We start from the raw sequence: 6009 nt of genomic DNA on the forward strand, positions 1-6009 counted from the left end.
CGTCTCCTCCTTCATTTATCTGATGATTTCACATTAACAAAGTCAGTTTCTGCACTTTTTATTGAGTTACACGTACAGTTTAGCATCAGAAACATGAAGACTAAGGTTGGTAAATATACAACAATATGAAAAACTAGGTTCATCCAACAGAAATTGAGGTTTTTTAGACATTTATTAGACACCAGGCGTCTGATTCTACATATATGCACGATATACTTGAACAATACCCCAACAAAAAACAACTTTTTCAACCATTAAATCAATAAAAACATCAATACATGTACAATTCCTGTGTGGGTGGAGTAACTACATTCCTGGCATCAAACATTTTCAGCAGAAATAACTTCTGGTTGGTGTTTTTGCTTCAAAGCTTCAAATATAAACCAATAATATTTGAGTCTCGCTGAAATTTTGGACCATTTTTCCTCCAAAATCCTTTCAGTTGCAGATGTTTAACGGTTTCTACACAAGATTAAGGTCTGCTATTCAATATAAAACCCAACAAACCTCAGAACATCTGGTTCTTCATCTCCAGTAACTTTATCAATGATCAGAGTTCTACCTTCATAGTGGGAATATTTCCAGAGTTCCAGGTCCTTGAAGTCCAGAGGAGAACGTCCCCTGGAGAAAGTTCTAGAGTAACAACTGTCCAGTTGTCGGTAGGTCCACTCTAGAACTTTCTACAGTTGTCGGTAGGTCTACTCTAGTACTTTCTCCAGATGTCAGTAAGTCTACTCTAGATCTTTCTACAGTTGTCAGTAGGTCTACTCTAGAACTTTCTCCAGTTGTCGGTAGGTCTGCTCTAGAACTTTCTCCAGTTGTCGGTAGGTCTACTCTAGAACTTTCTCCAGTTGTCGGTAGGTCTACTCTAGAACTTTCTCCAGATGTCAGTAGGTCTACTCTAGAACTTTCTACAGTTGTCGGTAGGTCTACTCTAGAACTTTCTCCAGTTGTCGGTAGGTCTACTCTAGAACTTTCTACAGTTGTCAGTAGGTCTACTCTAGAACTTTCTCCAGGAAACGTTCTCCTCTATGGACTTCAAGGACCTGGAACTCTGGAAATATTCCCAGTCTGAAGGTAGAACTCTGATCATTGATAAAGATACTGGAGATGAAGAACTAGATGGTTCTGAGGAGGTTTGTTTGGATTTTAATCAGATTTATTAGATTTTTTTAGTTCTCTCATAACTAAAGGTGCAGTTTGTCTGTTCTCCAGCAGGTGTCAGTCTGACAGCATCAGATTTCTCTAGAAAAGATTTTTCTGTTAATATTCATCTTTTCACCTCGTAAATGTGTTGACAGCTGCTTCTTGTTTTATTTCTCTATTTTCTCTGCAGCTCAGTTTGACATTAAAGCGACTTCAGGATTTCACAATAAAAGTCTGGAACAATAAACCAGAATAAGCAGATTTTAGCGACGCTCTACAGAAGTAATCCAGGAGGAAGAAGCATTAATCCTCCGTTTACATCTGAGCTCAGCTACAGTAGATTTACATACATCAACAACACAAGTTCAGGATAATTATTAGGAAAATATCACCTCAAGTATCAGAAAATATTGATATTAAACCAGAACTATATCAGTAATGCATCTGATAAATCAACAAATTAATTTTAAAAAAAAAGAATGTTTATCAGTTAGATGTTTGTACTAAACACAATTTAAAAATATTCAAAAAAATATTCAGAATTTATGAGAAATATGAGTTACAATATATCATTACACTATGATAAATATGAACAAAATATGTTAAAAAAAATCATATTCAACAAATAATATTAATGTAATAGGTCCGTGTACGGATCTGGTAATTGGATTTTCCGTTCTGAAACGGGTATTGAAAAACAAAAATCGAGTGGTTATTTGATTTTCGTTATAAAATACAAAAATTAAAATTGAAATATAAGGCATTTTTCCTTTTCATGATCAAAAAGGGATATACGATTTTTTTAAAAAATGCTTTGATTTTCGTTTTATATTTAGAATAACAAGAAAGTAAAATCAGTAAGCGACAAACGGAAAAAGGTCCGTTTTTTCATTTTCTGAGACCGGAAGTGGTCATCAGCCTATTTTAGCAAGGTCTATTTCAGCAAGGGTGGAGCCAAACAGAGTACGGTGTACAGACAGGATATAATTTTTTTTCGTTAGTTTTCATGGTCAAAATGAGAGATCAGGTGGCCGATCTTAAAATAAATCAATATTGATTTTTATATAGAGCGTTAAAGTTTTGCGAAGCCACGGGGCGGGGCTACTTGATTGACAGTCTGGCCTGGAATGATTGACAGGTCCTATGGAGGAGAGGCAGCAGAGACTCTGCTCTCCTCGTTTGGATTAATTCTGATATAATAACTGTTGGTTTATTTATCGGTGCAGCAGCAGAACCTTTTCCACAGACAGTTTTCCTGCCCGTTGGCTTGTTTTAACCAGTTTTATACCTTCGGCTGATTCTACCAGCAGACACTGAAAGGACTCTGATAGTTTGGTAAGTAAATGTTTATTTTCGTATCGGTGCCGCTTTTAATGCACTTTATATGCAGCTTTAGTGTCAGATATAATGTGTGTCATGCACTCCAGATGTTGGTGGAGTTTATTTCTGTGTGTGTTGACCAGAGAAGAGAGTTAGCATCCAGTAAATATTAGCTTTAATGTTAGCGATGCTAACCGAGCTAGCTGCTCAGTCCTAGCCTGATTAAAGCTAACGTAGCATTAAGCTAACGTAGCATTAAGCTAACGTAGCATTAAGCTAGCGATGTTTGTGTTGAGTTTCATGTAAACAGCTGAAGTGTGTTGTGTTACTGTAATGTGGTTCATTAAGTTCATGAAACTGTGGCTGGTTGACGTTAATGTAACGTTCAGGAAACTTAAATGTGATTAAAACAGTAACGTTAATGTTCTAGTTGTCAGTAATCAGCTTTAATTTGATACTAAAACAGACTGATAGTTTTAAATGACATCAGTTTCATTAATTTGTTGAAAATTGTCTCATTTGTTGTTGTGATGTTGCAGCTGATTGATTCAAACCAGATGATCCGTGTTGAAGATACGTTTAGTTCTAGTATCAGAAGTACAAGAAGGAAAATGGAAGTTTAGTTCTGCTACGTCAAAGATTTCAGGAATAAAATAACTAAATGAGTCTTTATGCCTCAAACTTTATTTTACAATAATGAAATAATGAAATAATCACAGATAATAAAAATATAAATAGCAGAGAAAACCTGAGAGAATAATTTCCTGAAAAGTCTGTGAAGGAAAAGCAGCTTTTTATCCTGAAAGATCAGAATCAGCTCCAACATCTGCATCTGACAGCATCAAGTCAACCAGAAAGAAAAGAAAAAAGAAAATGACTTCTTTCTGATCACATCTGTTCCGCTGCTCACAGGCTGCTGCTGCTCACATTCTTCACATTTATAGTCCACTTTTAAAAGTTCAGCAGACAGGTGCTCTGCTTTGGAGTGTGACGATGTCGTTGGTGATGTGGAGAGTGAAGTTTCTGTTTCACCCACAGCGTGCTTTAGGGCAGCCGGGTCGGACTTGATGTTTGAAATACTGACCGACAGCTCAGATTTAACTGTCTGTAGTTCTGTTTTGATGGATGTTAAACTTTCACTCAAAGCCGCCAGGAGCTGGGTCTTTAAAATAACCACCGTCTCGTTACAGAGTGAAAGTAGCAGTTCCTCCTGAAGGTCAGAGATTGCAGCATCTGAGGGCCTTTTCAAAAGAAGATGTAGTTGATGAAGGCGTTCTGGAGCAGGACCAGAAAGACCACGACCAAGCAGCCTTGAGATCTTAGGCAGCGTCTCCCTCAGGTGGGTGTCAACGGTGTTCACGGTCAGGTCTGTGGTAATCCCGTCAAAAAACATCCATCCATCCATTATCTATACACTGCTTAATCCTCACTAGGGTCGCAGGGGGGCTGGAGTCTATCCCAGCTGACTCAGGTGAAGGCAGGGGACACCCTAGACAGGTCACCAGTCTGTCACAGGGCTACATACAGAGACAAACAATCACTCTCACATTCACACCTACGGGCAATTTAGAATGATCAATTAACCTCAGCATATTTTTGGACTGTGGGAGGAAGCCGGAGTACCCGGAGAAAACCCACGCATGCACAGGGAGAACATGCAAACTCCATGCAGAAAGATCCCGGGAAAGCCGGGACGTGAACCAGGGATCTTCTCGCTGCAAGGTGAAAGTGCTAACCACTACACCACTGAGCAGCCCCCGTCAAAAAACAAAACAGAAAAAAATCTAGATTATAAATCAACATGTAACCAAAGCACTCTGTGTATAACGCCATAGTATAGGATGTAGTTCAGAAAATGTCAAAGTATAGTATACTTTTCAGGAATAACATAGCATGGCCTGTAGTTCATAGTACAGCATGTCAGCAAATAAAAACCCATAGTTTATTATGTGGTTCAAAAAGCGCAAAGTGATAGGATGTTGCTTAAAATTGTCATGTATGATATGTGGTTGTAAAAATGTCATAGTGCAGTATATTGTCAAAATAGTATGTTTTTCAAGAAACCATCAGAGTATAATATGTCGTCTAAAAAATGCCTTAGAATAATATTTCATTGCACAAATAAAAGTATAGTAATTTTTAAAACTGTTCAAATTCTTATAATATGTTGCTAAAAAACAAAAAAACTAAAACAAAAAAACGTCATTGTAATATGTCAATTTAAAAAGCCTATAGTATAGCATGTCGCTCAAAAAATGTCATAGTATAGGATTTCACTCTAAAAACGTCATATTATAGCATGTCACTCTAAAAACGTCATATTATAGCATGTCACTCTAAAAACATCATAGTATAGCATGTCGCCCAAAAAATGTCATAGTTTAGCCTTTTGTCCACAAAGCGTTGTTATGTCCCAGCTGTCTGTAGTAGGTGAGGAGCAACACAAAAACAGTCCAAACGCTGGTTTCTAGAGGGTTAGACAAGTATTTATTTGAAAGAGCAAGTTTACAACACAACATGTGAGGGGGTTAAAAGCAAATGGGTGTTAGTAAAATAAAAATAAATAAACAGAACTAAAAGTGAACTTCATGTTGACATTGATGGGCATTCCAACCAGGAACAAAGTAAAAGATAATCAATAGGAAAAAAAACTCTTCCTGTTCACCTCTTAAAACCCAAAAACACACCTCAGTAGCACCCTAAACTAAAACTACCAATGGGTTCCCTGTTTTCCTTTGTGAACAATTCAAAGGTCCCTCTCTGTCTCCCCACACATCCACCAACCACTGGAACACATCTCCAAAGTTCTGCTGGACCAGCTCAGCTTCCCCTCAGAAGAAGTGCTGCCACCTGCCAGATGAAGGAGCCTTTTGAGAGGCAGCTGGCATCGTGATTGGACTGTACTTTGGTCTGTTCCAATCCAGCTTCAGCTCCAGAGACGGCAGGCGGGACGAGTCAACGGAGGCCGGATGGACGAAGGCATGCAGCTGAGTACAATCCAGAAAACAACAGAGGAGGAGTGCAGCAGCCCAGAGCCAGAACAACCAGAGTAGCATCGTATGTCTGTTAGAAAACATCATAGTAGAGCCTTTGGTATGAAAAAACACCATCATATACATCGTATATTGTACAAATAACAAGTCAAAGGAAAGAGACATACATTGTAGAATTGTAGTAATTGTGGGCTGACTGATTTACTGATTATCAGTATTTTATTTTTTACTGATTTATGGTAATAAATACATTTAAAAATGGTGCTACTTTGGCTCTGAACCTTTATCTACCTGTGGTCGCTCTGTCTTCTGGAGTGATTTGATTGGTTATACATCACGAATAAAACTCCTTTAACTTAACATCTGTAAACAAAACAAAAACGTATCAACAAAGTTTTCTTTTAGAGTTTGTGTTCTTCTAAGTTTAACTCCAAGATTTTAAATACTTTCATTTACTGCAAATGAATATCTACTCCAAATGTCTCACGAATAATCATTGTCAGCCTTAAAAACCCACAAAACACCCCTCTATACTTGACCACACTTAGTA

General features: G+C 37.7%; 1 long non-coding RNA gene across 1 annotated transcript; it reads left to right on the plus strand.

Moving 5' to 3' along the window:
* Window positions 1–2142: 2142 nt before the first annotated feature.
* On the plus strand, window positions 2143–5720 carry LOC129350959 (uncharacterized). The gene is made up of 3 exons (XR_008604559.1): window positions 2143–2481; window positions 3657–3805; window positions 5219–5720. It is a non-coding gene; the product is annotated as an uncharacterized LOC129350959 (long non-coding RNA).
* Window positions 5721–6009: the final 289 nt, after the last annotated feature.

This window comes from Amphiprion ocellaris, chromosome 17 (assembly GCF_022539595.1).
Source record: "Amphiprion ocellaris isolate individual 3 ecotype Okinawa chromosome 17, ASM2253959v1, whole genome shotgun sequence".
Classification (NCBI taxonomy): Eukaryota; Metazoa; Chordata; class Actinopteri; family Pomacentridae; genus Amphiprion; species Amphiprion ocellaris.